Source organism: Lycium ferocissimum, chromosome 9, assembly GCF_029784015.1.
Source record: "Lycium ferocissimum isolate CSIRO_LF1 chromosome 9, AGI_CSIRO_Lferr_CH_V1, whole genome shotgun sequence".
In the NCBI taxonomy this organism is placed as follows: domain Eukaryota; kingdom Viridiplantae; phylum Streptophyta; class Magnoliopsida; order Solanales; family Solanaceae; genus Lycium; species Lycium ferocissimum.
In genome coordinates this window covers 32760346-32769190 of record NC_081350.1, presented here as the reverse complement: position 1 = coordinate 32769190, position 8845 = coordinate 32760346, and positions in this window count along the sequence as shown.

Below are 8845 nucleotides of genomic sequence, written 5' to 3'. Positions count from 1 at the left end.
TTCGTTATGTTATTTGTTGTATTTCTCTTCAATTGTTCATAAATTTCATCATCTTTACCTTCACTTTTCATTCAAATTTTTTTATTTATTTATATTTTCGGCCATTGTTAGAGTATCTTTAACCAACTCTAACTCTCCATTTTAATGACGGATATTGATACTCCAAGCAAAAATACACCAGTGGCAACAAAAAAAGCAGTGAAGGATCTCCAGCCGATGATCGAAGCTCAGCCATAACAATTTGTTTGCTAAGTCTCCATGGATAGGCCGAAATAAGAGGAAAATCCTTCTTATGTTTGCTAATCATGTGGTGTTGTTTATCTTATGAGTGATGAAGAATAGTATTGATTATAGCAATATGATATTGAAACATCATCTAGGAGCAAGAGAATAGGTTGTTGTTGTAGAAACACCATTGATGAGAATTGTGGAGCTTCAAGCCCACTAAGTGTTTGATAAAATGTTTTAGTATATTTCAATCTATTTCAAGTATTTCTGTATATCAACAAACAGTATATCTAATATTTCAGTGTATTATTTCGCTGTATTTAAATGTTTTTATCTTGTTTGTGGTGTAGAGCCTATTTTACTCCACTTTGTTTTCACGATTTTTGTATTTCGCTGTATTTCAATGTATTTTTGCATTTTGTATTTCTAATTTATGAAATAGTTTCTGATATATTTCATTGTATTCCATTGTACAAATGCATACTACAACTTTATATTTCTTAAATAATCAACCATATTTCATTGTATTCCAAAACAGATATTTTTCTATATTTGGAAGTTTTCGGATCTTTACCGGTTTTTGAATTCAAAAAATTTTGATTGTGATAAAAGTTGAGAGAGATTCGTGAGCTGTTATGGAATGCGTGAAATATGGTTGATTTAATTTAGGGAAAAGGGTCAAAAACACCCCTCTACTTTGGAAAAGGGGCTAAAAATATCCTCCAAATTTATTTTGGGCCAAAAAAATACCTCTATCCTTTAAGTTTTCAAATATACCCACCTTGATGGAAATTATCCCAAAATAACTTTCCAAATTATTTTTAAACCACCCATCATTTACGCTTCGATTCAACTAAATAACAACTCATAAGATCTCCTTATTCCCCCATTCCCTCAAACTTCATACCTACGTATTGGGGGAATAAGGGAATCTTATGGGTTATTATTTAGTTGGGTCGGATTTAAATGATGGAGCGGGTTTAAAAAAAAAATTTAGGTTATTTTGGGGGATAATTTCCGTCAAGACAGGGGTATATTTGAAAACTTTAAGGATGAGAGGGATATTTTTGACCCAAAATAAGTTCGGAGGATATTTTTAACCCTTTATCCAAAGTAGAGGGGTGTTTTTGACCCTTTTCCCTTTAATTTAACTTACCATTTAAAAAGAAAAAGAAGAATCTGTTCAAAAAATACAGCCTATTTTTACTCAACTCAATTTTGTATTTCCGTGTATTTCACTATATTTCAAAATGTTGTTCCATAAACAAATAGCTCGATTTCTTTGGAGCGTATTCATCATTCACTATATTTCTCTATATTTCAAAAAAACAGAAATACGTGCGCTTTTAAAGACAAGTAGCTATGCTTGATAATTTTGCATTTTATAATTATATCTAGTTAAAAGCCAATAAAAGATAGTTATTTATGTAAATTTCACTTCTTTTAAGCTGTGAACAAATTTCAAACTGGGCTCATTGACTATAATAAAAACGATGAGTATTGTTAAGCAATTGGACCAAAATGAGGTATTACTAAGATAATTCACTCACCAAACCGACAAAGTTAGGGTCATGACCCATGAGAAAAATCATTTTTTTGTGCGGAATATCCTTCAAAGCCTTTGGTATTTAATTTTGAGTCCTTTGCCTAAAAAGCTCATAGGTGTCGGGTTCGAACTCTGCGTCAAATAAATATTAAATATATATATATATATATATATATATATATATATATATATATATATATATATATATATATATATATATATATATATTGCAAGCCTATTAGAGCAACATTAGGCCTATTTGGGCAAAGTTAGACTTAAGGCAAACCACTGCCTGAATAGGCCTAACTTTGCTACAAACTTCGCCTTCAGATTTTTTTTTTTTTTTTTTGGAAATTCCCGGAACCTCGCATTAGGCGAAGGGAAAAAAAAATTAATGACCAACAATTTGAGGGGCAAAACAAAAAAAGACCAGTGCCTTTGAAGGCCAATCGTGCAAATGACCCTGAAAAAAAATCATTTTTTGCGCGAATTTCCTTCTTTAGGTTGGTCTTAATTTGTCCTCAAATTGGTGGTCTTTAAGTTTTGCTCTTCGCCTGAAAAGGTGGCCAAAAATACTGAGGTTCTAGGTTCGAACCCCCGCTCAGGCATAAAAATAAAAAGAATTTCGCAAGGCAAGGCTTTGAAAAAAGTCTGCCTTTTGCGCCAGAGGTTGCCTTAAGGTATAATTAAAGTTCTTGCGAGTCCGGCAGAGGTTGCCTTATAAGATAAACTTTTGGTTATACCTTAAGGCAACCTCTGCCGGAGACAACATAACTTAGTTATGCCTTAAGACAACCTATGCTGTCTCTGGCAGAGGTTGCCTTAAGGCATAACTAAAAGTCTGTCTTATAAGGCAACCTCTGCAGGATTCGGCAGAACTTTGGTTATGCCTTAAGGCAACCTATGTCGTATTTGGCAGAACTTTAGTTATACCTTAAGGCAACCTATGCTGCATAACGCATACTTTTCCAAAAACCTTGCCTTGTGATTTTTTTTTTTGGATGCCTGAGCTGGGGTTCGAACCTAGAACCTCATGGTATTCTAGCTGAAGGGCAAGAATTAAAGACCAATAATTTGAGGGACAAAACTTAAAGACCATCCCGAATAAGGGGCATTCCTGCGAATTGCCCTGAAAAAATTTCACTTTTGGGATGGTCTTTAATTTCAAAAAATTGAGCGGATTGTTCTTCATATGGACCGGTCTTTAATTTTTGCCCCTCAAATTGGTAGTCTTTAATAGTATCTTATAGAACTATGCCGGACAAGGGGGCATAACTTCTATATAGAAACTATGCCTTAAGGCATAGTTCTGTAGGATAAGTTAATTTCTACATAACTATGCCTTAAGGCATAACTTTATCCCGAATAAGAATTTTATGTTTGCTCTGTTGGGGTTCGAACCCAAAATGGCAGTGTATTTTTGGCCACTTTTTTAGCCGAAGGCCAAAAATTAAAGACCACCCCAAAATAAGGGCATTCCTGCAAATTGCCCCTTTAATATTTGCCTTTCAAATGAGCTAGTCTTTAATTTTTGCCTTTCAAAATTGAATTTATGCTGGGGTATAACTTGTTAGATGTTATGATGCGAAAATATAAACTTATGCCACGAAAAAAAGTTGTTTGCCTTGACGGGTGAAAGTTAAAGACCAGCACAAATAAGGGCAAAAGTGTCAATGACCTGACTCATGAGTGATCTTCATTAATTTAAGGGGCTCTACATGCTGCATGTCAATTTGAACTATATTTATTACTTAGAAGCAGTAATTCTCTGGTTAAAACAAAATAAGAAGAAAGAGGATAAAATCTTCCACTAATTATGTAATATTTATTTCGATGACCAAAAAAAAAAAAAAATCTCACGTTATAGTTCATCCTTCTTCTAAGGAGAAATCACTTGTAAGTAATCTTGCATAACACAGCTAATACGTGAACCAAACAATTTGTTATAGTTAAATTTTTCTCTCTCCTCTAGAATGAGATTTCTATTCAGTGGAAACTGACAATGGCCAAGAAATCAAAGAACGGAGGAAGAGGGCAACAACCACAAATGACCACTCCGGCGATTATCACAGACCGGAGGAGAATTCCCCAAACGGAAGATGCAAAGAAACTCAAAAGCGTCAATGTACTGCAGGGGATCCAACCATTAATCCTGCCAGCGACGACCACCGCCACCACGCCGATGGGTACATGCAAAAACACAGAAGGTAACGCCACCGGATCCACCCTGCTACGGGCGGACCAACTGGAGCACGAGGGAAAAACTATGAAAGATGGAATTTCGCCAAACCCTAGATCTGTGGGGACATGGAGCGAAATAGTAGGAACACCACAACAAGGGGGTTTAGATCTACAAAGTGATGAAGAAAAGACTACAAATGTTAAAATTACTATAGAAGATATCAAGGAGGAAGTTGCATATTGGAACTCAGCGGTGGTCTGCTATGTACTAGGGTCCAATCCCCCATTGACAGTAATCGAGGGCTTCCTTAAGAGGATTTGGGGTCAACTGGGAATTGATAAGATTGCACAAACAAGTAGAGGGGTTTTTATTGTACGATTCCATAATATTGAGAGTAGAGTCAAAGTGATTGAAGGAGGAGTCCAAATGTTTGATAGGAAACCTGTAGTGGTAAAACCACGAAACTGTATGGAGACGAGCAAGGTCACGGGTGGACGGTGGTTCCTATATGGATTCGATTGCCGGATCTTGATCTCAAATACTGGGGCAAGACAGCTCTCACAAATATTGCAAGCCTAGTGGGCAAGCCACTCAAAGCTGACTCTGCCACTACAGCGAAGGAGAAATTGATGTATGCTAGGGTGATGGTGGAAGTCTCCATGGAACAACCATTTTGTGCCGCATTATGAAAAATGAATTTGGAAACATTATTGATCAAAAGGTGGAATATGAATGGAAGCCAGTGTTATGCAATTACTGTAAGAATTTTGGACATGACCAACCATACTGAGGGGAAACAGAGGGCAGATGAGGAAGCAAAGAAGGGTAAACAACCACAACAACACAAGACGGGGGAAGAGGGTAATAAAGTAGTAAAGCCAAGACCAGAGAAAATCCAACCGGAAATAGTGGTAAAGGAGCTGCCTATTAAAATTGGGAATATCTTTGATGCACTAGAAGAACCTGAAGTGGAGCAGGGTATGAAGGTTGTAGCACAAGGCACAAGGGCACAACCTCCAACAGGCACCAAAGTCCTAATTAGCACTGAAGGCATAGCAAAACAGGTACAGGCAAATACTCTTCCATTACCCGAAGGGAGAGGAGTTGGTGACGTCCCAAAAAGTAGAAGGGGTGGGGGAAACCCCCTACCTCATGGATAGCATAGGTTTTTGGAACACTAGGGGCCTGAATAGACCAGAAGGCAAGGAGATGAACCTCTTTTTGCATAATAGTAAAACTGGGCTATTTAGACTCCTAGAAACAATGGTTAAGAGAGCTAAAGCGCATGATGCTGCTCTTAACCTTTGCAATGGATGGTCGTTTAGTACAAACTTGGCATAACACCATGGTGGAAGAATATGGTTACTGTGGAAACCAGGGATCTATGAAGTAAATATACTCCGGGTCACCCCACAAATAATGCCGTGAGGTAACTCGTAGGGTACAAAGGAACTTCTGTCACCATTGTATATGGTTTCAACGATCAAGCACTAAGAAGGGAATTATGGAAAGACTTGGGTTGGGTACACAGCACGGTGAAGGGGCCATGGGAGACTTCAACTGCATTACTCATAAAGATGATAGGATTGGTAGACCTGTCACAATGTCAGAAATTAGAGAATTTAAACAATGCATCACTGACTGTGCACTTCAAGATCTAAAATCATCAGGGTCTTTCTATACATGGAACAACAAACAGAACGAGGGGCATAGAGTATACGTACCAAATAGACAAAGAGTATTAATTAATGGAGAATGGATACTAGAGCTATCTCGATTCAAGTCCATTTCAAGACTCAAGGGTTATACGATCACTTCAAAGAATCATCAATCAGTGTGCACTCCAACAAGTGACACCCGATTTAAATATTTCAACATGTGGAGTTCGGTGCAGATTTGCAGAAGAGTTTGAATAGTTGGGAAAAACCTATAAATGGAACCAAAATGTACCAACTAGTAGGGCGACTAAACAGACTCAAGACAACACTGAGGGCCCTGAACAGAGAAAGATTCAGTGAGGTGGAAAAGAGCACCGAGAAAGCCTTGGCAGAACTGGAAAGTTGTCAACTGGAACTACAAAGAGATCCCCTGAACTGTACCCTGATTCAGAAGGAATTGACCAAAGGAGGCTAAAAGATGGAGCGAGGCTAGAATCAAATTTCTTCACAGAATGCAAATGTCAATGGCCGAAAGAAAAGGAGATATGAACACAAAATTCTTACCACCGTATGCTAAAAGCAAGAAGAAACACAAATCGAATATTCACTATCATCGACGCAAAGAAAATACAAAAACAGATATGAATGACATTGCACAAGCATTTGTGGAATTCTACACCATTATATTAGGAACGTGCAATACCGAAAGAGACGCAGTGAGCAGTGTTGTGGTGAAGCAGGGACCAGTTATCACAAAAGAACAACGGAAGGGCTTAGAAGAGCAGACAACACAAGAAATAAAACAAGCATTATGGGAATATCGAAAGATAAAGCCCCGAGCCCCACGATGTATATGGGAGCCAATTTTGCGGACGCGTGGACAGTAGTCCATACTGAAGTCGAGGAGGCAGTCCTAGAATTCTTCAGAAATGGCAAAATGCTACGGGTATGGAATAGGGCAGTGATCACATTAATCCCAAAAACAATCACGTCACGCCAAGGAGGCAGGGGACTACAGCTCATTGCGTGTTGCAATATCATCTACAAAATAGTCTCAAAAATACTGCGCAATAGATTGAAAGTAACATCGCCTACAATAGTGTTAGAAAATCGAGTGCATTCGTAGCGGGGAGAACAATAGCACAAAATATACTCATATGTCAAGACTTGGTAAGAATGTATAATTTAAGAATTCGCTAGAAGGCGTTTGATCAAAATTGATCTAAAAAAGCTTACGACACCGTGAAACGGGCTTTTGCGAAGGAAATGTTATATGCTCTCAGAGTTCCCACCAATGTTTATTCAACCGGATCATGGAATGCTTAACTACTCTCGCATATGCCATAGCAATCAATGGGGGAGTTTTTGGCAACATCAAAGGGCAAAGAGGGCTGAGGCAGGGGGACCCAATCTCCCCCCTGCTATTTGTTATATGTATGGAGTATTTCTCAAGACTGATGAACATGGCTGCCTCTCAAGAAGGAGATATCACACCATGTGCAAAAATCTAAGACTAACACACCTTTGTTTTGCAGATGATGTCCTTATGTTTTGCCATGGCGACTTCCACTCCATCTTGCTGCTACTAAGAGCTTTAAAAAGCTTTTCTAATGCCTCAGGGCTGCACACAAATGCAGCCAAGTCAAGTCTTTTTACTGCAAACATGGAAGCTAAATGCACTAAGGAGGTATGTGAACTAACGGGATACACCAGAGGGACACTTCCATTCAGATACTTGGGCGTGCCTATAGCAACTAAGCGATTATCTAAAATAGACTGTGAGGTCCTGGTTGACAAAATAACCACTAGAGTGAGAAGGTGGGAAACCCGAAACCTGTCTTATGCAGGCAGAGTGCTACTGGTCAATGCTGTATTGTTACATATGCATAGCTACTGGTCCTCAATGTTCTTGTTACCGAAACAAATACTGAAGGGTATTACAACAACTGGCAGAATTTTCTCCGCGGCAAGAGTACAACTACAAAAAACTCCTGCGTGGCTCCGGGATTTAGTATGTAGGACCAAAAAAGAAGGTGGGTTAGGGATCACCGACTGTATAAGGTGGAATGAGGCAGCTATAGGGAAATACGTGTGGAACATAGCCCAAAAAACAGACAACCTCGGGTAAAATGGGTCCACAATGTTTACATAAAAGACAAAGGATGGTGGCAATATACACACCTGCATCGTTGTTATAATCATGGAAAGTATGTCATATCGTAGATAAATTTGCTACGAGGTTATGTACAAGATGGGTGGCTAACTTTGACGGAAAATACTCCATATGGCGGTGGATACAAATGGAGTATGGGAGTGCAAAACCAATGGCTACGGAGCAGGTGGATACGGGAGAAGAGGAATCCTACCTAAACGCAAAGATCATCAATCGGCTAGCATTACATAGAAGATTATTAACCAAAGATCGACTAATGAAAGTGGGAATAAGCGAGGATGACAGTGTGTACTTTGTGGAACCGAGAGAGAAACCATCGAGCACTTATTTTGGATGTGAATTTTCCAAACATGCCTAGGGGAGTTATTGCAATCGGCCTAAACGACCTGGTGCCGGATTTCAACTAAGCATATGGAGAAGACTAGACGGGGCAACACATGGAAAAGCAGGAAATGGTACTGGGGGCCCTAGCAGCTCTAACATACAATACGGGAAGGCAAGGAACTCGGCACGTATGATTCCAAAGTCCCAAGACCTCACATCCTATTGACTCAAGTACAACAGAATGCAGACCGCAAAGACTACTTCCTCAGTAGAAGACAAAAGCAGGAACACAAGGAGTGGCTAGAGGAGCTACTAAGATAGAAAATACAATTGTACATGAAAAGTTTTATTTGCATACTCTAAATAGGGACTAAACTGGAGGATACAATGTAAATGTTGGTTCGTGAGGATTAATAAAAAAAATTTCTTCACCAAAAAAAAAAAAAAAAAACAATTTGTTATAGTTTTTGGATTTAATTTAATTATATCACCGCTTCTTTGACAATCTATATGAAGCAAAAACGAAAAACTTCTTGTTAGCTGCTTATTTGCTATTGAGAATTGACTCAAATGCATGTCTCAATATTAAGCACTATATTAATTCATATTATCCATCATTTTACGGACATGAAAAAAATGTTTGATAATTATTTTACTTAGAAGAGTATTTGTTTAAACGATAATTTTCTTCTTTTATAAACGCTTCACTTCATAACACTAGATATTTGTTAGTG